General features: G+C 50.8%; 5 non-coding genes across 5 annotated transcripts; all 5 read right to left on the minus strand.

Annotated features, from left to right (window-relative positions):
- Positions 1 to 2,495: 2,495 nt before the first annotated feature.
- LOC138496665 (U4 spliceosomal RNA) lies at positions 2,496 to 2,636 on the minus strand. The gene has a single exon (XR_011278156.1). It is a non-coding gene; the product is annotated as a U4 spliceosomal RNA (small nuclear RNA).
- A 3,507-nt stretch (positions 2,637 to 6,143) lies between these two features.
- On the minus strand, positions 6,144 to 6,284 carry LOC138496666 (U4 spliceosomal RNA). Its single transcript, XR_011278157.1, has one exon. It is a non-coding gene; the product is annotated as a U4 spliceosomal RNA (small nuclear RNA).
- A 3,508-nt stretch (positions 6,285 to 9,792) lies between these two features.
- LOC138496518 (U4 spliceosomal RNA) lies at positions 9,793 to 9,933 on the minus strand. Its single transcript, XR_011278022.1, has one exon. It is a non-coding gene; the product is annotated as a U4 spliceosomal RNA (small nuclear RNA).
- A 3,508-nt stretch (positions 9,934 to 13,441) lies between these two features.
- Positions 13,442 to 13,582, minus strand: LOC138496745 (U4 spliceosomal RNA). The gene has a single exon (XR_011278229.1). It is a non-coding gene; the product is annotated as a U4 spliceosomal RNA (small nuclear RNA).
- Positions 13,583 to 21,069: 7,487 nt separating this feature from the next.
- Positions 21,070 to 21,210, minus strand: LOC138496747 (U4 spliceosomal RNA). Its single transcript, XR_011278230.1, has one exon. It is a non-coding gene; the product is annotated as a U4 spliceosomal RNA (small nuclear RNA).
- Positions 21,211 to 24,594: the final 3,384 nt, after the last annotated feature.

Below are 24,594 nucleotides of genomic sequence, written 5' to 3' on the forward strand. Positions count from 1 at the left end.
TGGTTTGATACTTTTAAAAAAGAAATGGAATGTTGGTAGGTAAACCTCCTGGAAATGTGTGGGGCTATTCCGCACACATTTCCCAATGGACACTGCACAACAAACACATAGTCAAGTGCACTCTGGGGGACACAGTCTACCGGTGCGGTCCTCCTGTCACATTTAGCTGCAATGTGACAGCCATGGGTACATCAAAGCATCTCTGAAGGGGGAGGGCAACGCCTTCCTCCGGCCCTGGTCAGCCTACTTAAAATAGCAAAGGCTCCATCGATATGCCCTGCCTATTGTTAGGTTCTCTCTGATGGCAGCGCATACTGATGAGAGTTAAGTGAAGCAGGCCTGCCAAGAGGCCTGTTCACAGAACTAACACAGGGCAGGAAACCCCAACACCTTTTTCATATGCAATGTGTCAGCTTGAAGCTAGCTCCCACCCCTCTGTATGAAGGCCATTGAATGTTATGTGTGGAACAACTGTTTACAGTAGGCAACCGCTGCAGGGCCACCCCCTTTCAGAGGGAAGATATATGTGATTTGATGCAGACAGTCTGTTCTCGAGCTCAATTAACCAGAGAGCCACTTTGATCCACAGGAGACAGGAAGATGGGTGCGGCTTAGTAGTACATGTTGTCACCCCTTACCTTTCCTGTTGCAAAGCACTCTGGTCATGACCTTACGCATGACAGAAGATTGGTGGTGGGGACCCAGGATTGGGTCTTTAAGGTAGGCTTAGCATGCTCCAATCACTGGGGCCCATTTGGCTTTAAAAGAGGGCTGAGCCCCTCACTAAGCAGATCATCCGACGACTTCAAAAGGAGTACGAAGAAGGACTCATTCGGACCCTCGGTGATGGTACAGTCTGCCTCACGGCTTCCGCCAGTGAAGGAAGTCCAGGATTTCCAAGAGGGAAGCAAAATACCTCCCAAAACATCTCCCAGGGAACAGAGGGAGATACCCGACTCAGAGGATCCATCAAGCAGCACCAGAACCGGTACCCAGCCAGCACACAGCGTGCCCTGCTAGGTTAAGCCAGCAAGCTTCCTAGGTGGGAAGTGCCAGAGAGTCTCTGAACAAAGGACAAGGCCGTTGCCGGCAAACACTCTTCTCAGCTTTGGGTCGGCCGCCTTAAACGTCGACCCAAGCATTGAGAAGAAGCTCGGAGGAGTGCCACAACAAGCATCAACCAGCGTCCATCTTTTAAGGACCTTTTCGAAGCAGTCGAGCTCTCAAACTGCGACCGGCTGCACCACTGTGGCTGTTCTCACGCTGCAGTCACTAAAGCCGTCTGAGAACCCTCGACCAGCGTTCCAGATCCACCAACCAGCACACAGACAACGATTCTTCACCCCGAGCCGCCGGGTAGGGCAGCCTGCAGCCGTCCGCCCAGCCTCGCTTACAAACTGCCTGCCAACTGATATCCGCATCTGTCGTCCCTCTTGAACTCTGTCGCCGGAGCTACAAAGCATGCTGGAAGCCACTCGATGCTGTCGAGTACCAAGATCATCTCAAACACCAGTTACATTGTGGTTCTGTCCCCCTGGTCCTTCTCCGAAGGCCCTTAGTGACATTTACGACCTCTTGCTCCCTTGCTGCTGCAACCAAATAACCTTGAACAGTTCAGACTGATTGCTTTACCGACTGCACTCCTGTCAGTATCCAGAGTGCATCCCTCTCCTTTGTGAAACTGTCTGTCCCCTGTTTTCCTTAATAGGGTGGGTTGTATTTTGTAGTGTGTTAGAACTGTCTGTTGTATTAATACTAAAGTAGATATTTGTATACAACCTTGACTGGACAGTCCCTTTTATCAGTGGGTCACAATTGTTTTTTCGCTCTGTTGCAACTAACCAGCCTGACGTTCCGTCCACTGTTCGGACCCCTTCCGGTGTACTAGAGGTGTGGGACTGATTGATGGTCTAGAAAGCGATATTCCTCCCTGGACCACTAGTGCCCCGGAAGTTGATTCGTCACACCAAGAGAGGTCGGGTTGTTGACTCCACGTGAATATGTGTCTATAGAATGCATGGGGACAGAAATGCCCTTTTGCCTCTCTTGGGAAGACTGAGATGGTGAGCGAAGGCCAAAGGTAAAGCGACCCCTCTGCTGCGGTTGGCTTCAGTGGCAGCCAGACCTCCCTGAGTAACCACCCAACAATCTGATGACTTTCGCAAGAGCAGATGTGGCAAAGAGGATCGAAGGCAGACAGGTCACTGTCTGCTAGGTTCTGAAAGCTCATGGTTTTCATGTCGTGAGATCAGGAAGGCAGCGAGACAACTGAGGCGCTTAATGCACCTGCTGCATGGTCACGGTTCCATAGACTTCGCTGCGCCGCTTGGAGTTTACGAATGCGCTAGCTTCTGGAAGTAAACCCCTTTGTTGAGGGTAGGCCACGAGAGAACAAAGAATAGAAGGGATGGGTTCCGAAAAACACACCCTTCTTGCTAGGTCTTCTCCAGTGGAGGAAAAGCGTCATTGTCTCCTTTTCAAACAAATCGGTTCAGCCTCCGTAGAGACTGTCAAAAATTACCAATTCCAGCTATATTTCAAGCTGTCATGGCGGGGTATTGGGTAAAGTTTTCAATAAGCAATAATCGCGCCTCAGTTAAACCTCATGAGCTACGATACTGCCACTGCGCAAAGCTAAAGCACCTGACCCAGAGGCCCGTGCGCCCCGGGAATGGATTCCCATTTAACTTGCACTGATCCCAGCAAGCTCCATCCTGAGCATCCTTTGTCAAACTCATAAAACCGCCTGGATTCCAGTGCCGAGATTTGTTGAGGTGAACACCTGTATCATCTTGCGCTCACCAAGCTGACAGCAAATATAGTAGCAAGGTATGCATAGGATTCTGGGAGTAAACATGCAAATGAGCAGGCTGCTACCTGTGCGCTCTTTCCCTTAGCATGATCGGTGGCCTGTTGGCAAGTGACCCCGCCCTCCTGAGAGATTATTGGGCAGGCCGCTGCCAAGGCAACATGGGAGAGGCTTGAGAATGCAAAGAGCCATTGGAGGATTGCACAGGAGCGAGGACAGCATCGAGAAATGGGCTCCTTTGGGGACAGGTGAAGTGATGCTCCACCAGGACGACCAGCTGTTTCTGCAGTGCAGCCAGGACATTGACAAGAAGTGAATCAATTTGTCTCTGAGCGTTCCAACTGTTGACCAAACCATTACAATTTCGATACATTTCCATGCCATCACATACCTACCTGTTTGTGATAATTGCACTTGTCCTTGAAAATAGACCCGATTTTGCAGGGGACTCTGGGAAAAGTGAAAAGGTCCTATGTAATTCACGTCTTGTACCCTGTCTCATAGGGCGGACCCTGCAATTCTACTTCCACTCCACTGCCAAAAATGAAGCGGCCTTGCCCTGTTCAGGCTTTTTGCTGTAGCCCCTGGGCCTTTGCAGAGCCATCTGCTTAGTGTGGCTCTGCCACTGAGGTCAGAAGAGAACATTTAGCCTGAGAAACGGCTGTCTGTGTGTGCAGCTTGGAGAAGACACTGTTGCCATGGGAAAGACATGCCTGTTTGCTGTGCAAATGAAGTGCAGACACAGACAGAAGAGACCACTTGACTGGTAGGAATTGAAGAACCTGACCAAGAGTGAGGAATTAGACCATCCGCACGGGGAGTGTGCGCTCCGCCTGGGCTGGTTTGATACTTTTAAAAAAGAAATGGAATGTTGGTAGGTAAACCTCCTGGAAATGTGTGGGGCTATTCCGCACACATTTCCCAATGGACACTGCACAACAAACACATAGTCAAGTGCACTCTGGGGGACACAGTCTACCGGTGCGGTCCTCCTGACACATTTAGCTGCAATGTGACAGCCATGGGTACATCAAAGCATCTCTGAAGGGGGAAGGCAACGCCTTCCTCCGGCCCTGGTCAGCCTACTTAAAATAGCAAAGGCTCCATCGATATGCCCTGCCTATTGTTAGGTTCTCTCTGATGGCAGCGCATACTGATGAGAGTTAAGTGAAGCAGGCCTGCCAAGAGGCCTGTTGCAGAACTAACACAGGGCAGGAAACCCCAACACCTTTTTCATATGCAATGTGTCAGCTTGAAGCTAGCTCCCACCCCTCTGTATGAAGGCCATTGAATGTCATGTGTGGAACAACTGTTTACAGTAGGCAACCGCTGCAGGGCCACCCCCTTTCAGAGGGAAGATATATGTGATTTGATGCAGACAGTCTGTTCTCGAGCTCAATTAACCAGAGAGCCACTTTGATCCACAGGAGACAGGAAGATGGGTGCGGCTTAGTAGTACATGTTGTCACCCCTTACCTTTCCTGTTGCAAAGCACTCTGGTCATGACCTTACGCATGACAGAAGATTGGTGGTGGGGACCCAGGATTGGGTCTTCAAGGTAGGCTTAGCATGCTCCAATCACTGGGGCCCATTTGGCTTTAAAAGAGGGCTGAGCCCCTCACTAAGCAGATCATCCGACGACTTCAAAAGGAGTACGAAGAAGGACTCATTCGGACCCTCGGTGATGGTACAGTCTGCCTCACGGCTTCCGCCAGTAAAGGAAGTCCAGGATTTCCAAGAGGGAAGCAAAATACCTCCCAAAACATCTCCCAGGGAACAGAGGGAGATACCCGACTCAGAGGATCCATCAAGCAGCACCAGAACCGGTACCCAGCCAGCACACAGCGTGCCCTGCTAGGTTAAGCCAGCAAGCTTCCTAGGTGGGAAGTGCCAGAGAGTCTCTGAACAAAGGACAAGGCCGTTGCCGGCAAACACTCTTCTCAGCTTTGGGTCGGCCGCCTTAAACGTCGACCCAAGCATTGAGAAGAAGCTCGGAGGAGTGCCACAACAAGCATCAACCAGCGTCCATCTTTTAAGGACTTTTTCGAAGCAGTCGAGCTCTCAAACTGCGACCGGCTGCACCACTGTGGCTGTTCTCACGCTGCAGTCACTAAAGCCGTCTGAGAACCCTCGACCAGCGTTCCAGATCCACCAACCAGCACACAGACAACGATTCTTCACCCCGAGCCGCCGGGTAGGGCAGCCTGCAGCCGTCCGCCCAGCCTCGCTTACCAAACTGCCTGCCAACTGATATCCGCATCTGTCGTCCCTCTTGAACTCTGTCGCCGGAGCTACAAAGCATGCTGGAAGCCGCTCGATGCTGTCGAGTACCAAGATCATCTCAAACACCAGTTACATTGTGGTTCTGTCCCCCTGGTCCTTCTCCGAAGGCCCTTAGTGACATTTACGACCTCTTGCTCCCTTGCTGCTGCAACCAAATAACCTTGAACAGTTCAGACTGATTGCTTTACCGACTGCACTCCTGTCAGTATCCAGAGTGCATCCCTCTCCTTTGTGAAACTGTCTGTCCCCTGTTTTCTTTTATAGGGTGGGTTGTATTTTGTAGTGTGTTAGAACTGTCTGTTGTATTAATACTAAAGTAGATATTTGTATACAACCTTGACTGGACAGTCCCTTTTATCAGTGGGTCACAATTGTTTTTTCGCTCTGTTGCAACTAACCAGCCTGACGTTCCGTCCACTGTTCGGACCCCTTCCGGTGTACTAGAGGTGTGGGACTGATTGATGGTCTAGAAAGCGATATTCCTCCCTGGACCACTAGTGCCCCGGAAGTTGATTCGTCACACCAAGAGAGGTCGGGTTGTTGACTCCATGTGAATATGTGTCTATAGAATGCATGGGGACAGAAATGCCCTTTTGCCTCTCTTGGGAAGACTGAGATGGTGAGCGAAGGCCAAAGGTAAAGCGACCCCTCTGCTGCGGTTGGCTTCAGTGGCAGCCAGACCTCCCTGAGTAACCATCCAACAATCTGATGACTTTCGCAAGAGCAGATGTGGCAAAGAGGATCGAAGGCAGACAGGTCACTGTCTGCTAGGTTCTGAAAGCTCATGGTTTTCATGTCGTGAGATCAGGAAGGCAGCGAGACAACTGAGGCGCTTAATGCACCTGCTGCATGGTCACGGTTCCATAGACTTCGCTGCGCCGCTTGGAGTTTACGAATGCGCTAGCTTCTGGAAGTAAACCCCTTTGTTGAGGGTAGGCCACGAGAACACAAAGAATAGAAGGGATGGGTTCCGAAAAACACACCCTTCTTGCTAGGTCTTCTCCAGTGGAGTAAAAGCGTCATTGTCTCCTTTTCAAACAAATCGGTTCAGCCTCCGTAGAGACTGTCAAAAATTACCAATTCCAGCTATATTTCAAGCTGTCATGGCGGGGTATTGGGTAAAGTTTTCAATAAGCAATAATCGCGCCTCAGTTAAACCTCATGAGCTACGATACTGCCACTGCGCAAAGCTAAAGCACCTGACCCAGAGGCCCGTGGGCCCCGGGAATGGATTCCCATTTAACTTGCACTGATCCCAGCAAGCTCCATCCTGAGCATCCTTTGTCAAACTCATAAAACCGCCTGGATTCCAGTGCCGAGATTTGTTGAGGTGAACACCTGTATCATCTTGCGCTCACCAAGCTGACAGCAAATATAGTAGCAAGGTATGCATAGGATTCTGGGAGTAAACATGCAAATGAGCAGGCTGCTACCTGTGCGCTCTTTCCCTTAGCATGATCGGTGGCCTGTTGGCAAGTGACCCCGCCCTCCTGAGAGATTATTGGGCAGGCCGCTGCCAAGGCAACATGGGAGAGGCTTGAGAATGCAAAGAGCCATTGGAGGATTGCACAGGAGCGAGGACAGCATCGAGAAATGGGCTCCTTTGGGGACAGGTGAAGTGATGCTCCACCAGGACGACCAGCTGTTTCTGCAGTGCAGCCAGGACATTGACAAGAAGTGAATCAATTTGTCTCTGAGCGTTCCAACTGTTGACCAAACCATTACAATTTCGATACATTTCCATGCCATCACATACCTACCTGTTTGTGATAATTGCACTTGTCCTTGAAAATAGACCCGATTTTGCAGGGGACTCTGGGAAAAGTGAAAAGGTCCTATGTAATTCACGTCTTGTACCCTGTCTCATAGGGCGGACCCTGCAATTCTACTTCCACTCCACTGCCAAAAATGAAGCGGCCTTGCCCTGTTCAGGCTTTTTGCTGTAGCCCCTGGGCCTTTGCAGAGCCATCTGCTTAGTGTGGCTCTGCCACTGAGGTCAGAAGAGAACATTTAGCCTGAGAAACGGCTGTCTGTGTGTGCAGCTTGGAGAAGACACTGTTGCCATGGGAAAGACATGCCTGTTTGCTGTGCAAATGAAGTGCAGACACAGACAGAAGAGACCACTTGACTGGTAGGAATTGAAGAACCTGACCAAGAGTGAGGAATTAGACCATCCGCACGGGGAGTGTGCGCTCCGCCTGGGCTGGTTTGATACTTTTAAAAAAGAAATGGAATGTTGGTAGGTAAACCTCCTGGAAATGTGTGGGGCTATTCCGCACACATTTCCCAATGGACACTGCACAACAAACACATAGTCAAGTGCACTCTGGGGGACACAGTCTACCGGTGCGGTCCTCCTGTCACATTTAGCTGCAATGTGACAGCCATGGGTACATCAAAGCATCTCTGAAGGGGGAAGGCAACGCCTTCCTCCGGCCCTGGTCAGCCTACTTAAAATAGCAAAGGCTCCATCGATATGCCCTGCCTATTGTTAGGTTCTCTCTGATGGCAGCGCATACTGATGAGAGTTAAGTGAATCAGGCCTGCCAAGAGGCCTGTTCACAGAACTAACACAGGGCAGGAAACCCCAACACCTTTTTCATATGCAATGTGTCAGCTTGAAGCTAGCTCCCACCCCTCTGTATGAAGGCCATTGAATGTCATGTGTGGAACAACTGTTTACAGTAGGCAACCGCTGCAGGGCCACCCCCTTTCAGAGGGAAGATATATGTGATTTGATGCAGACAGTCTGTTCTCGAGCTCAATTAACCAGAGAGCCACTTTGATCCACAGGAGACAGGAAGATGGGTGCGGCTTAGTAGTACATGTTGTCACCCCTTACCTTTCCTGTTGCAAAGCACTCTGGTCATGACCTTACGCATGACAGAAGATTGGTGGTGGGGACCCAGGATTTGGTCTTTAAGGTAGGCTTAGCATGCTCCAATCACTGGGGCCCATTTGGCTTTAAAAGAGGGCTGAGCCCCTCACTAAGCAGATCATCCGACGACTTCAAAAGGAGTACGAAGAAGGACTCATTCGGACCCTCGGTGATGGTACAGTCTGCCTCACGGCTTCCGCCAGTGAAGGAAGTCCAGGATTTCCAAGAGGGAAGCAAAATACCTCCCAAAACATCTCCCAGGGAACAGAGGGAGATACCCGACTCAGAGGATCCATCAAGCAGCACCAGAACCGGTACCCAGCCAGCACACAGCGTGCCCTGCTAGGTTAAGCCAGCAAGCTTCCTAAGTGGGAAGTGCCAGAGAGTCTCTGAACAAAGGACAAGACCGTTGCCGGCAAACACTCTTCTCAGCTTTGGGTCGGCCGCCCTAAACGTCGACCCAAGCATTGAGAAGAAGCTCGGAGGAGTGCCACAACAAGCATCAACCAGCGTCCATCTTTTAAGGACTTTTTCGAAGCAGTCGAGCTCTCAAACTGCGACCGGCTGCACCACTGTGGCTGTTCTCACGCTGCAGTCACTAAAGCCGTCTGAGAACCCTCGACCAGCGTTCCAGATCCACCAACCAGCACACAGACAACGATTCTTCACCCCGAGCCGCCGGGTAGGGCAGCCTGCAGCCGTCCGCCCAGCCTCGCTTACCAAACTGCCTGCCAACTGATATCCGCATCTGTCGTCCCTCTTGAACTCTGTCGCCGGAGCTACAAAGCATGCTGGAAGCCACTCGATGCTGTCGAGTACCAAGATCATCTCAAACACCAGTTACATTGTGGTTCTGTCCCCCTGGTCCTTCTCCGAAGGCCCTTAGTGACATTTACGACCTCTTGCTCCCTTGCTGCTGCAACCAAATAACCTTGAACAGTTCAGACTGATTGCTTTACCGACTGCACTCCTGTCAGTATCCAGAGTGCATCCCTCTCCTTTGTGAAACTGTCTGTCCCCTGTTTTCCTTTATAGGGTGGGTTGTATTTTGTAGTGTGTTAGAACTGTCTGTTGTATTAATACTAAAGTAGATATTTGTATACAACCTTGACTGGACAGTCCCTTTTATCAGTGGGTCACAATTGTTTTTTCGCTCTGTTGCAACTAACCAGCCTGACGTTCCGTCCACTGTTCGGACCCCTTCCGGTGTACTAGAGGTGTGGGACTGATTGATGGTCTAGAAAGCGATATTCCTCCCTGGACCACTAGTGCCCCGGAAGTTGATTCGTCACACCAAGAGAGGTCGGGTTGTTGACTCCACGTGAATATGTGTCTATAGAATGCATGCGGACAGAAATGCCCTTTTGCCTCTCTTGGGAAGACAGAGATGGTGAGCGAAGGCCAAAGGTAAAGCGACCCCTCTGCTGAGGTTGGCTTCAGTGGCAGCCAGACCTCCCTGAGTAACCATCCAACAATCTGATGACTTTCGCAAGAGCAGATGTGGCAAAGAGGATCGAAGGCAGACAGGTCACTGTCTGCTAGGTTCTGAAAGCTCATGGTTTTCATGTCGTGAGATCAGGAAGGCAGCGAGACAACTGAGGCGCTTAATGCACCTGCTGCATGGTCACGGTTCCATAGACTTCGCTGCGCCGCTTGGAGTTTACGAATGCGCTAGCTTCTGGAAGTAAACCCCTTTGTTGAGGGTAGGCCACGAGAGAACAAAGAATAGAAGGGATGGGTTCCGAAAAACACACCCCTCTTGCTAGGTCTTCTCCAGTGGAGTAAAAGCGTCATTGTCTCCTTTTCAAACAAATCGGTTCAGCCTCCGTAGAGACTGTCAAAAATTACCAATTCCAGCTATATTTCAAGCTGTCATGGCGGGGTATTGGGTAAAGTTTTCAATAAGCAATAATCGCGCCTCGGTTAAACCTCATGAGCTACGATACTGCCACTGCGCAAAGCTAAAGCACCTGACCCAGAGGCCCGTGCGCCCCGGGAATGGATTCCCATTTAACTTGCACTGATCCCAGCAAGCTCCATCCTGAGCATCCTTTGTCAAACTCATAAAACCGCCTGGATTCCAGTGCCGAGATTTGTTGAGGTGAACACCTGTATCATCTTGCGCTCACCAAACTGACAGCAAATATAGTAGCAAGGTATGCATAGGATTCTGGGAGTAAACATGCAAATGAGCAGGCTGCTACCTGTGCGCTCTTTCCCTTAGCATGATCGGTGGTCTGTTGGCAAGTGACCCCGCCCTCCTGAGAGATTATTGGGCAGGCCGCTGCCAAGGCAACATGGGAGAGGCTTGAGAATGCAAAGAGCCATTGGAGGATTGCACAGGAGCGAGGACAGCATCGAGAAATGGGCTCCTTTGGGGACAGGTGAAGTGATGCTCCACCAGGACGACCAGCTGTTTCTGCAGTGCAGCCAGGACATTGACAAGAAGTGAATCAATTTGTCTCTGAGCGTTCCAACTGTTGACCAAACCATTACAATTTCGATACATTTCCATGCCATCACATACCTACCTGTTTGTGATAATTGCACTTGTCCTTGAAAATAGACCCGATTTTGCAGGGGACTCTGGGAAAAGTGAAAAGGTCCTATGTAATTCACGTCTTGTACCCTGTCTCATAGGGCGGACCCTGCAATTCTACTTCCACTCCACTGCCAAAAATGAAGCGGCCTTGCCCTGTTCAGGCTTTTTGCTGTAGCCCCTGGGCCTTTGCAGAGCCATCTGCTTAGTGTGGCTCTGCCACTGAGGTCAGAAGAGAACATTTAGCCTGAGAAACGGCTGTCTGTGTGTGCAGCTTGGAGAAGACACTGTTGCCATGGGAAAGACATGCCTGTTTGCTGTGCAAATGAAGTGCAGACACAGACAGAAGAGACCACTTGACTGGTAGGAATTGAAGAACCTGACCAAGAGTGAGGAATTAGACCATCCGCACGGGGAGTGTGCGCTCCGCCTGGGCTGGTTTGATACTTTTAAAAAAGAAATGGAATGTTGGTAGGTAAACCTCCTGGAAATGTGTGGGGCTATTCCGCACACATTTCCCAATGGACACTGCACAACAAACACATAGTCAAGTGCACTCTGGGGGACACAGTCTACCGGTGCGGTCCTCCTGTCACATTTAGCTGCAATGTGACAGCCATGGGTACATCAAAGCATCTCTGAAGGGGGAAGGCAACGCCTTCCTCCGGCCCTGGTCAGCCTACTTAAAATAGCAAAGGCTCCATCGATATGCCCTGCCTATTGTTAGGTTCTCTCTGATGGCAGCGCATACTGATGAGAGTTAAGTGAAGCAGGCCTGCCAAGAGGCCTGTTCACAGAACTAACACAGGGCAGGAAACCCCAACACCTTTTTCATATGCAATGTGTCAGCTTGAAGCTAGCTCCCACCCCTCTGTATGAAGGCCATTGAATGTCATGTGTGGAACAACTATTTACAGTAGGCAACCGCTGCAGGGCCACCCCCTTTCAGAGGGAAGATATATGTGATTTGATGCAGACAGTCTGTTCTCGAGCTCAATTAACCAGAGAGCCACTTTGATCCACAGGAGACAGGAAGATGGGTGCGGCTTAGTAGTACATGTTGTCACCCCTTACCTTTCCTGTTGCAAAGCACTCAGGTCATGACCTTACGCATGACAGAAGATTGGTGGTGGGGACCCAGGATTGGGTCTTTAAGGTAGGCTTAGCATGCTCCAATCACTGGGGCCCATTTGGCTTTAAAAGAGGGCTGAGCCCCTCACTAAGCAGATCATCCGACGACTTCAAAAGGAGTACGAAGAAGGACTCATTCGGACCCTCGGTGATGGTACAGTCTGCCTCACGGCTTCCGCCAGTGAAGGAAGTCCAGGATTTCCAAGAGGGAAGCAAAATACCTCCCAAAACATCTCCCAGGGAACAGAGGGAGATACCCGACTCAGAGGATCCATCAAGCAGCACCAGAACCGGTACCCAGCCAGCACACAGCGTGCCCTGCTAGGTTAAGCCAGCAAGCTTCCTAGGTGGGAAGTGCCAGAGAGTCTCTGAACAAAGGACAAGGCCGTTGCCGGCAAACACTCTTCTCAGCTTTGGGTCGGCCGCCTTAAACGTCGACCCAAGCATTGAGAAGAAGCTCGGAGGAGTGCCACAACAAGCATCAACCAGCGTCCATCTTTTAAGGACTTTTTCGAAGCAGTCGAGCTCTCAAACTGCGACCGGCTGCACCACTGTGGCTGTTCTCACGCTGCAGTTACTAAAGCCGTCTGAGAACCCTCGACCAGCGTTCCAGATCCACCAACCAGCACACAGACAACGATTCTTCACCCCGGGCCGCCGGGTAGGGCAGCCTGCAGCCGTCCGCCCAGCTTCGCTTACCAAACTGCCTGCCAACTGATATCCGCATCTGTCGTCCCTCTTGAACTCTGTCGCCTGAGCTACAAAGCATGCTGGAAGCCACTCGATGCTGTCGAGTACCAAGATCATCTCAAACACCAGTTACATTGTGGTTCTGTCCCCCTGGTCCTTCTCCGAAGGCCCTTAGTGACATTTACGACCTCTTGCTCCCTTGCTGCTGCAACCAAATAACCTTGAACAGTTCAGACTGATTGCTTTACCGACTGCACTCCTGTCAGTATCCAGAGTGCATCCCTCTCCTTTGTGAAACTGTCTGTCCCCTGTTTTCCTTTATAGGGTGGGTTGTATTTTGTAGTGTGTTAGAACTGTCTGTTGTATTAATACTAAAGTAGATATTTGTATACAACCTTGACTGGACAGTCCCTTTTATCAGTGGGTCACAATTGTTTTTTCGCTCTGTTGCAACTAACCAGCCTGACGTTCCGTCCACTGTTCGGACCCCTTCCGGTGTACTAGAGGTGTGGGACTGATTGATGGTCTAGAAAGCGATATTCCTCCCTGGACCACTAGTGCCCCGGAAGTTGATTCGTCACACCAAGAGAGGTCGGGTTGTTGACTCCACGTGAATATGTGTCTATAGAATGCATGGGGACAAAAATGCCCTTTTGCCTCTCTTGGGAAGACTGAGATGGTGAGCGAAGGCCAAAGGTAAAGCGACCCCTCTGCTGCGGTTGGCTTCAGTGGCAGCCAGACCTCCCTGAGTAACCATCCAACAATCTGATGACTTTCGCAAGAGCAGATGTGGCAAAGAGGATCGAAGGCAGACAGGTCACTGTCTGCTAGGTTCTGAAAGCTCATGGTTTTCATGTCGTGAGATCAGGAAGGCAGCGAGACAACTGAGGCGCTTAATGCACCTGCTGCATGGTCACGGTTCCATAGACTTCGCTGCGCCGCTTGGAGTTTACGAATGCGCTAGCTTCTGGAAGTAAACCCCTTTGTTGAGGGTAGGCCACGAGAGAACAAAGAATAGAAGGGATGGGTTCCGAAAAACACACCCCTCTTGCTAGGTCTTCTCCAGTGGAGTAAAAGCGTCATTGTCTCCTTTTCAAACAAATCGGTTCAGCCTCCGTAGAGACTGTCAAAAATTACCAATTCCAGCTATATTTCAAGCTGTCATGGCGGGTTATTGGGTAAAGTTTTCAATAAGCAATAATCGCGCCCCGGTTAAACCTCATGAGCTACGATACTGCCACTGCGCAAAGCTAAAGCACCTGACCCAGAGGCCCGTGCGCCCCGGGAATGGATTCCCATTTAACTTGCACTGATCCCAGCAAGCTCCATCCTGAGCATCCTTTGTCAAACTCATAAAACCGCCTGGATTCCAGTGCCGAGATTTGTTGAGGTGAACACCTGTATCATCTTGCGCTCACCAAACTGACAGCAAATATAGTAGCAAGGTATGCATAGGATTCTGGGAGTAAACATGCAAATGAGCAGGCTGCTACCTGTGCGCTCTTTCCCTTAGCATGATCGGTGGCCTGTTGGCAAGTGACCCCGCCCTCCTGAGAGATTATTGGGCAGGCCGCTGCCAAGGCAACATGGGAGAGGCTTGAGAATGCAAAGAGCCATTGGAGGATTGCACAGGAGCGAGGACAGCATCGAGAAATGGGCTCCTTTGGGGACAGGTGAAGTGATGCTCCACCAGGACGACCAGCTGTTTCTGCAGTGCAGCCAGGACATTGACAAGAAGTGAATCAATTTGTCTCTGAGCGTTCCAACTGTTGACCAAACCATTACAATTTCGATACATTTCCATGCCATCACATACCTACCTGTTTGTGATAATTGCACTTGTCCTTGAAAATAGACCCGATTTTGCAGGGGACTCTGGGAAAAGTGAAAAGGTCCTATGTAATTCACGTCTTGTACCCTGTCTCATAGGGCGGACCCTGCAATTCTACTTCCACTCCACTGCCAAAAATGAAGCGGCCTTGCCCTGTTCAGGCTTTTTGCTGTAGCCCCTGGGCCTTTGCAGAGCCATCTGCTTAGTGTGGCTCTGCCACTGAGGTCAGAAGAGAACATTTAGCCTGAGAAACGGCTGTCTGTGTGTGCAGCTTGGAGAAGACACTGTTGCCATGGGAAAGACATGCCTGTTTGCTGTGCAAATGAAGTGCAGACACAGACAGAAGAGACCACTTGACTGGTAGGAATTGAAGAACCTGACCAAGAGTGAGGAATTAGACCATCCGCACGGGGAGTGTGCGCTCCGCCTGGGCTGGTTTGATACTTTTAAAAAAGAAATGGAATGTTGGTAGGTAAACCTCCTGGAAATGTGTGGGGCTATTCCGCACACATTTCCCAATGGACACTGCACAACAAACACATAGTCAAGTGCACTCTGGGGGACACAGTCTACCGGTGCGGTCCTCCTGTCACATTTAGCTGCAATGTGACAGCCATGGGTACATCAAAGCATCTCTGAAGGGGGAAGGCAACGCCTTCCTCCGGCCCTGGTCAGCCTACTTAAAATAGCAAAGGCTCCATCGATATGCCCTGCCTATTGTTAGGTTCTCTCTGATGGCGGCGCATACTGATGAGAGTTAAGTGAAGCAGGCCTGCCAAGAGGCCTGTTCACAGAACTAACACAGGGCAGGAAACCCCAACACCTTTTTCATATGCAATGTGTCAGCTTGAAGCTAGCTCCCACCCCTCTGTATGAAGGCCATTGAATGTCATGTGTGGAACAACTGTTTACAGTAGGCAACCGCTGCAGGGCCACCCCCTTTCAGAGGGAAGATATATGTGATTTGATGCAGACAGTCTGTTCTCGAGCTCAATTAACCAGAGAGCCACTTTGATCCACAGGAGACAGGAAGATGGGTGCGGCTTAGTAGTACATGTTGTCACCCCTTACCTTTCCTGTTGCAAAGCACTCTGGTCATGACCTTACGCATGACAGAAGATTGGTGGTGGGGACCCAGGATTGGGTCTTTAAGGTAGGCTTAGCATGCTCCAATCACTGGGGCCCATTTGGCTTTAAAAGAGGGCTGAGCCCCTCACTAAGCAGATCATCCGACGACTTCAAAAGGAGTACGAAGAAGGACTCATTCGGACCCTCGGTGATGGTACAGTCTGCCTCACGGCTTCCGCCAGTGAAGGAAGTCCAGGATTTCCAAGAGGGAAGCAAAATATCTCCCAAAACATCTCCCAGGGAACAGAGGGAGATACCCGACTCAGAGGATCCATCAAGCAGCACCAGAACCGGTACCCAGCCAGCACACAGCGTGCCCTGCTAGGTTAAGCCAGCAAGCTTCCTAGGTGGGAAGTGCCAGAGAGTCTCTGAACAAAGGACAAGGCCGTTGCCGGCAAACACTCTTCTCAGCTTTGGGTCGGCCGCCTTAAACGTCGACCCAAGCATTGAGAAGAAGCTCGGAGGAGTGCAACAACAAGCATCAACCAGCGTCCATCTTTTAAGGACTTTTTCGAAGCAGTCGAGCTCTCAAACTGCGACCGGCTGCACCACTGTGGCTGTTCTCACGCTGCAGTCACTAAAGCCGTCTGAGAACCCTCGACCAGCGTTCCAGATCCACCAACCAGCACACAGACAACGATTCTTCACCCCGAGCCGCCGGGTAGGGCAGCCGGCAGCCGTCCGCCCAGCCTCGCTTACCAAACTGCCTGCCAACTGATATCCGCATCTGTCGTCCCTCTTGAACTCTGTCGCCGGAGCTACAAAGCATGCTGGAAGCCACTCGATGCTGTCGAGTACCAAGATCATCTCAAACACCAGTTACATTGTGGTTCTGTCCCCCTGGTCCTTCTCCGAAGGCCCTTAGTGACATTTACGACCTCTTGCTCCCTTGCTGCTGCAACCAAATAACCTTGAACAGTTCAGACTGATTGCTTTACCGACTGCACTCCTGTCAGTATCCAGAGTGCATCCCTCTCCTTTGTGAAACTGTCGGTCCTCTGTTTTCCTTTATAGGGTGGGTTGTATTTTGTAGTGTGTTAGAACTGTCTGTTGTATTAATACTAAAGTAGATATTTGTATACAACCTTGACTGGACAGTCCCTTTTATCAGTGGGTCACAATTGTTTTTTCGCTCTGTTGCAACTAACCAGCCTGACGTTCCGTCCACTGTTCGGACCCCTTCCGGTGTACTAGAGGTGTGGGACTGATTGATGGTCTAGAAAGCGATATTCCTCCCTGGACCACTAGTGCCCCGGAAGTTGATTCGTCACACCAAGAGAGGTCGGGTTGTTGACTCCACGTGAATATGTGTCTATAGAATGCATGGGGACAGAAATGCCCTTTTGCCTCTCTTGGGAAGACTGAGATGGTGAGCGAAGGCCAAAGGTAAAGCGACCCCTCTGCTGCGGGTGGCTTCAGTGGCAGCCAGACCTCCCTGAGTAACCATCCAACAATCTGATGACTTTCGCAAGAGCAGATGTGGCAAAGAGGATCGAAGGCAGACAGGTCACTGTCTGCTAGGTTCTGAAAGCTCATGGTTTTCATGTCGTGAGATCAGGAAGGCAGCGAGACAACTGAGGTGCTTAATGCACCTGCTGCATGGTCACGGTTCCATAGACTTCGCTGCGCAGCTTGGAGTTTACGAATGCGCTAGCTTCTGGAAGTAAACCCCTTTGTTGAGGGTAGGCCACGAGAGAACAAAGAATAGAAGGGATGGGTTCCGAAAAACACACCCCTCTTGCTAGGTCTTCTCCAGTGGAGTAAAAGCGTCATTGGGCCTCATTACGACCCTGGCGGTAAGGGGTTTACGCCATCGTTAGCTGCGCCGACCCCTTACCGCCAATTACGAGGTCCCTTAGCGCCATGGAGGTCTTAACACCCGCTTTCAGCGGGCCTCATTACGACCCTGGCGGTAAGGGGTTTACGCCAGCGTTAGCTGCGCCGACCCCTTACCGCCAATTACGAGGTCCCTTAGCGCCATGGAGGTTTTAACACCCGCTTTTAGCGGGTGTTAAAATCCATGGCGCTAAGGGACCATGGAGTTAATTACGCCACCGTAATTTACGGTGGCGTAATTAACGCCTTCCCCACTCCCATTATGCCCTATGGGGCAAAAATGGGAATGGGGAAGGGTAAATGGGGATTGGGGACTTACCGCCCCGCCAAGGTCGGAATGGGGGGGTAAGTCCGCCAACCACCATGGCGTAAACATAGTTTACGCCATGGTGGTAAAGTGACGGCCCAGGCGGTAACTTACCGCCTGGGTCGTAATGAGGCCCAGCGGGTTTTAAAATCCATGGCGCTAAGGGACCATGGAGTTAATTACGCCACCGTAATTTACGGTGGCGTAATTAACGCCTTCCCCACTCCCATTATGCCCTATGGGGCAAAAATGGGAATGGGGAAGGGTAAATGGGGATTGGGGACTTACCGCCCCGCCAAGGTCGGAATGGGGCGGTAAGTCCGCCAACCACCATGGCGTAAACGTAGTTTACGCCATGGTGGTAAAGTCACGGCCCAGGCGGTAACTTACCGCCTGGGTCGTAATGAGGCCCATTGTCTCCTTTTCAAACAAATCGGTTCAGCCTCCGTAGAGGCCAAGGCAACATGGAAGAGGCTTGAGAATGCAAAGAGCCATTGGAGGATTGCACAGGAGCGAGGACAGCATCGAGAAATGGGCTCCTTTGGGGACAGGTGAAGTGATGCTCCACCAGGACGACCAGCTGTTTCTGCAGTGCAGCCAGGACATTGACAAGAAGTGAATCAATTTGTCTCTGAGCGTTCCAACTGTTGACCAAACCATTACAATTTCGATACATTTCCATGCCATCACATACCTACCTGTTTGTGATAATTGCACTTGTCCTTGAAAATAGACCCGATTTTGCAGGGGACTCTGGGAAAGTGAAAAGGTCTTATGTAATTCACGTCTTGTACCCTGTCTCATAGGGCGGACCCTGCAATTCTACTTCCACTCCACTGCCAAAAATGAAGCGGCCTTGCCCTGTTCAGGCTTTTTGCTGTAGCCCCTGGGCCTTTGCAGAGCCATCTGCTTAGTGTGGCTCTGCCACTGAGGTCAGAAGAGAACATTTAGCCTGAGAAACGGCTGTCTGTGTGTGCAGCTTGGAGAAGACACTGTTGCCATGGGAAAGACATGCCTGTTTGCTGTGCAAATGAAGTGCAGACACAGACAGAAGAGACCACTTGACTGGTAGGAATTGAAGAACCTGACCAAGAGTGAGGAATTAGACCATCCGCACGGGGAGTGTGCGCTCCGCCTGGGCTGGTTTGATACTTTTAAAAAAGAAATGGAATGTTGGTAGGTAAACCTCCTGGAAATGTGTGGGGCTATTCCGCACACATTTCCCAATGGACACTGCACAACAAACACATAGTCAAGTGCACTCTGGGGGACACAGTCTACCGGTGCGGTCCTCCTGTCACATTTAGCTGCAATGTGACAGCCATGGGTACATCAAAGCATCTCTGAAGGGGGAAGGCAACGCCTTCCTCCGGCCCTGGTCAGCCTACTTAAAATAGAAAAGGCTCCATCGATATGCCCTGCCTATTGTTAGGTTCTCTCTGATGGCGGCGCATACTGATGAGAGTTAAGTGAAGCAGGCCTGCCAAGAGGCCTGTTCACAGAACTAACACAGGGCAGGAAACCCCAACACCTTTTTCATATGCAATGTGTCAGCTTGAAGCTAGCTCCCACCCCTCTGTATGAAGGCCATTGAATGTCATGTGTGGAACAACTGTTTACAGTAGGCAACCGCTGCAGGGCCACCCCCTTTCAGAGGGAAGATATATGTGATTTGATGCAGACAGTCTGTTCTCGAGCTCAATTAACCAGAGAGCCACTTTGATCCACAGGAGACAGGAAGATGGGTGCGGCTTAGTAGTACATGTTGTCACCCCTTACCTTTCCTGTTGCAAAGCACTCTGGTCATGACCTTACGCATGACAGAAGATTGGTGGTGGGGACCCAGGATTGGGTCTTTAAGGTAGGCTTAGCATGCTCCAATCACTGGGGCCCATTTGGCTTTAAAAGAGGGCTGAGCCCCTCACTAAGCAGATCATCCGACGACTTCAAAAGGAGTACGAAGAAGGACTCATTCAGACCCTCGGTGATGGTACAGTCTGCCTCACGGCTTCCGCCAGTGAAGGAAGTCCAGGATTTCCAAGAGGGAAGCAAAATACCTCCCAAAACATCTCCCAGGGAACAGAGGGAGATACCCGACTCAGAGGATCCATCAAGCAGCACCAGAACCGGTACCCAGCCAGCACACAGCGTGCCCTGCTAGGTTAAGCCAGCAAGCTTCCTAGGTGGGAAGTGCCAGAGAGTCTCTGAACAAAGGACAAGGCCGCTGCCGGCAAACACTCTTCTCAGCTTTGGGTCGGCCGCCTTAAACGTCGACCCAAGCATTGAGAAGAAGCTCGGAGGAGTGCCACAACAAGCATCAACCAGCGTCCATCTTTTAAGGACTTTTTCGAAGCAGTCGAGCTCTCAAACTGCGACCGGCTGCACCACTGTGGCTGTTCTCACGCTGCAGTCACTAAAGCCGTCTGAGAACCCTCGACCAGCGTTCCAGATCCACCAACCAGCACACAGACAACGATTCTTCACCCCGAGCCGCCGGGTAGGGCAGCCTGCAGCCGTCCGCCCAGCCTCGCTTACCAAACTGCCTGCCAACTGATATCCGCATCTGTCGTCCCTCTTGAACTCTGTCGCCGGAGCTACAAAGCATGCTGGAAGCCACTCGATGCTGTCGAGTACCAAGATCATCTCAAACACCAGTTACATTGTGGTTCTGTCCCCCTGGTCCTTCTCCGAAGGCCCTTAGTGACATTTACGACCTCTTGCTCCCTTGCTGCTGCAACCAAATAACCTTGAACAGTTCAGACTGATTGCTTTACCGACTGCACTCCTGTCAGTATCCAGAGTGCATCCCTCTCCTTTGTGAAACTGTCTGTCCCCTGTTTTCCTTTATAGGGTGGGTTGTATTTTGTAGTGTGTTAGAACTGTCTGTTGTATTAATACTAAAGTAGATATTTGTATACAACCTTGACTGGACAGTCCCTTTTATCAGTGGGTCACAATTGTTTTTTCGCTCTGTTGCAACTAACCAGCCTGACGTTCCGTCCACTGTTCGGACCCCTTCCGGTGTACTAGAGGTGTGGGACTGATTGATGGTCTAGAAAGCGATATTCCTCCCTGGACCACTAGTGCCCCGGAAGTTGATTCGTCACACCAAGAGAGGTCGGGTTGTTGACTGCACGTGAATATGTGTCTATAGAATGCATGGGGACAGAAATGCCCTTTTGCCTCTCTTGGGAAGACTGAGATGGTGAGCGAAGGCCAAAGGTAAAGCGACCCCTCTGCTGCGGTTGGCTTCAGTGGCAGCCAGACCTCCCTGAGTAACCATCCAACAATCTGATGACTTTCGCAAGAGCAGATGTGGCAAAGAGGATCGAAGGCAGACAGGTCACTGTCTGCTAGGTTCTGAAAGCTCATGGTTTTCATGTCGTGAGATCAGGAAGGCAGCGAGACAACTGAGGCGCTTAATGCACCTGCTGCATGGTCACGGTTCCATAGACTTCGCTGCGCCGCTTGGAGTTTACGAATGCGCTAGCTTCTGGAAGTAAACCCCTTTGTTGAGGGTAGGCCACGAGAGAACAAAGAATAGAAGGGATGGGTTCCGAAAAACACACCCCTCTTGCTAGGTCTTCTCCAGTGGAGTAAAAGCGTCATTGTCTCCTTTTCAAACAAATCGGTTCAGCCTCCGTAGAGACTGTCAAAAATTACCAATTCCAGCTATATTTCAAGCTGTCATGGCGGGTTATTGGGTAAAGTTTTCAATAAGCAATAATCGCGCCCCGGTTAAACCTCATGAGCTACGATACTGCCACTGCGCAAAGCTAAAGCACCTGACCCAGAGGCCCGTGCGCCCCGGGAATGGATTCCCATTTAACTTGCACTGATCCCAGCAAGCTTCATCCTGAGCATCCTTTGTCAAACTCATAAAACCGCCTGGATTCCAGTGCCGAGATTTGTTGAGGTGAACACCTGTATCATCTTGCGCTCACCAAACTGACAGCAAATATAGTAGCAAGGTATGCATAGGATTCTGGGAGTAAACATGCAAATGAGCAGGCTGCTACCTGTGCGCTCTTTCCCTTAGCATGATCGGTGGCCTGTTGGCAAGTGACCCCGCCCTCCTGAGAGATTATTGGGCAGGCCGCTGCCAAGGCAACATGGGAGAGGCTTGAGAATGCAAAGAGCCATTGGAGGATTGCACAGGAGCGAGGACAGCATCGAGAAATGGGCTCCTTTGGGGACAGGTGAAGTGATGCTCCACCAGGACGACCAGCTGTTTCTGCAGTGCAGCCAGGACATTGACAAGAAGTGAATCAATTTGTCTCTGAGCGTTCCAACTGTTGACCAAACCATTACAATTTCGATACATTTCCATGCCATCACATACCTACCTGTTTGTGATAATTGCACTTGTCCTTGAAAATAGACCCGATTTTGCAGGGGACTCTGGGAAAAGTGAAAAGGTCCTATGTAATTCACGTCTTGTACCCTGTCTCATAGGGCGGACCCTGCAATTCTACTTCAACTCCACTGCCAAAAATGAAGCGGCCTTGCCCTGTTCAGGCTTTTTGCTGTAGCCCCTGGGCCTTTGCAGAGCCATCTGCTTAGTGTGGCTCTGCCACTGAGGTCAGAAGAGAACATTTAGCCTGAGAAACGGCTGTCTGTGTGTGCAGCTTGGAGAAGACACTGTTGCCATGGGAAAGACATGCCTGTTTGCTGTGCAAATGAAGTGCAGACACAGACAGAAGAGACCACTTGACTGGTAGGAATTGAAGAACCTGACCAAGAGTGAGGAATTAGACCATCCGCACGGGGAGTGTGCGCTCCGCCTGGGCTGGTTTGATACTTTTAAAAAAGAAATGGAATGTTGGTAGGTAAACCTCCTGGAAATGTGTGGGGCTATTCCGCACACATTTCCCAATGGACACTGCACAACAAACACATAGTCAAGTGCACTCTGGGGGACACAGTCTACCGGTGCGGTCCTCCTGTCACATTTAGCTGCAATGTGACAGCCATGGGTACATCAAAGCATCTCTGAAGGGGGAAGGCAACGCCTTCCTCCGGCCCTGGTCAGCCTACTTAAAATAGCAAAGGCTCCATCGATATGCCCTGCCTATTGTTAGGTTCTCTCTGATGGCGGCGCATACTGATGAGAGTTAAGTGAAGCAGGCCTGCCAAGAGGCCTGTTCACAGAACTAACACAGGGCAGGAAACCCCAACACCTTTTTCATATGCAATGTGTCAGCTTGAAGCTAGCTCCCACCCCTCTGTATGAAGGCCATTGAATGTCATGTGTGGAACAACTGTTTACAGTAGGCAACCGCTGCAGGGCCACCCCCTTTCAGAGGGAAGATATATGTGATTTGATGCAGACAGTCTGTTCTCGAGCTCAATTAACCAGAGAGCCACTTTGATCCACAGGAGACAGGAAGATGGGTGCGGCTTAGTAGTACATGTTGTCACCCCTTACCTTTCCTGTTGCAAAGCACTCTGGTCATGACCTTACGCATGACAGAAGATTGGTGGTGGGGACCCAGGATTGGGTCTTTAAGGTAGGCTTAGCATGCTCCAATCACTGGGGCCCATTTGGCTTTAAAAGAGGGCTGAGCCCCTCACTAAGCAGATCATCCGACGACTTCAAAAGGAGTACGAAGAAGGACTCATTCGGACCCTCGGTGATGGTACAGTCTGCCTCACGGCTTCCGCCAGTGAAGGAAGTCCAGGATTTCCAAGAGGGAAGCAAAATATCTCCCAAAACATCTCCCAGGGAACAGAGGGAGATACCCGACTCAGAGGATCCATCAAGCAGCACCAGAACCGGTACCCAGCCAGCACACAGCGTGCCCTGCTAGGTTAAGCCAGCAAGCTTCCTAGGTGGGAAGTGCCAGAGAGTCTCTGAACAAAGGACAAGGCCGTTGCCGGCAAACACTCTTCTCAGCTTTGGGTCGGCCGCCTTAAACGTCGACCCAAGCATTGAGAAGAAGCTCGGAGGAGTGCAACAACAAGCATCAACCAGCGTCCATCTTTTAAGGACTTTTTCGAAGCAGTCGAGCTCTCAAACTGCGACCGGCTGCACCACTGTGGCTGTTCTCACGCTGCAGTCACTAAAGCCGTCTGAGAACCCTCGACCAGCGTTCCAGATCCACCAACCAGCACACAGACAACGATTCTTCACCCCGAGCCGCCGGGTAGGGCAGCCGGCAGCCGTCCGCCCAGCCTCGCTTACCAAACTGCCTGCCAACTGATATCCGCATCTGTCGTCCCTCTTGAACTCTGTCGCCGGAGCTACAAAGCATGCTGGAAGCCACTCGATGCTGTCGAGTACCAAGATCATCTCAAACACCAGTTACATTGTGGTTCTGTCCCCCTGGTCCTTCTCCGAAGGCCCTTAGTGACATTTACGACCTCTTGCTCCCTTGCTGCTGCAACCAAATAACCTTGAACAGTTCAGACTGATTGCTTTACCGACTGCACTCCTGTCAGTATCCAGAGTGCATCCCTCTCCTTTGTGAAACTGTCGGTCCTCTGTTTTCCTTTATAGGGTGGGTTGTATTTTGTAGTGTGTTAGAACTGTCTGTTGTATTAATACTAAAGTAGATATTTGTATACAACCTTGACTGGACAGTCCCTTTTATCAGTGGGTCACAATTGTTTTTTCGCTCTGTTGCAACTAACCAGCCTGACGTTCCGTCCACTGTTCGGACCCCTTCCGGTGTACTAGAGGTGTGGGACTGATTGATGGTCTAGAAAGCGATATTCCTCCCTGGACCACTAGTGCCCCGGAAGTTGATTCGTCACACCAAGAGAGGTCGGGTTGTTGACTCCACGTGAATATGTGTCTATAGAATGCATGGGGACAGAAATGCCCTTTTGCCTCTCTTGGGAAGACTGAGATGGTGAGCGAAGGCCAAAGGTAAAGCGACCCCTCTGCTGCGGGTGGCTTCAGTGGCAGCCAGACCTCCCTGAGTAACCATCCAACAATCTGATGACTTTCGCAAGAGCAGATGTGGCAAAGAGGATCGAAGGCAGACAGGTCACTGTCTGCTAGGTTCTGAAAGCTCATGGTTTTCATGTCGTGAGATCAGGAAGGCAGCGAGACAACTGAGGTGCTTAATGCACCTGCTGCATGGTCACGGTTCCATAGACTTCGCTGCGCAGCTTGGAGTTTACGAATGCGCTAGCTTCTGGAAGTAAACCCCTTTGT

The sequence above is a fragment of the Ambystoma mexicanum genome, chromosome 10 (assembly GCF_040938575.1).
Source record: "Ambystoma mexicanum isolate Mex_15411 chromosome 10, UKY_AmexF1_1, whole genome shotgun sequence".
NCBI classification, from domain to species: Eukaryota; Metazoa; Chordata; class Amphibia; order Caudata; family Ambystomatidae; genus Ambystoma; species Ambystoma mexicanum.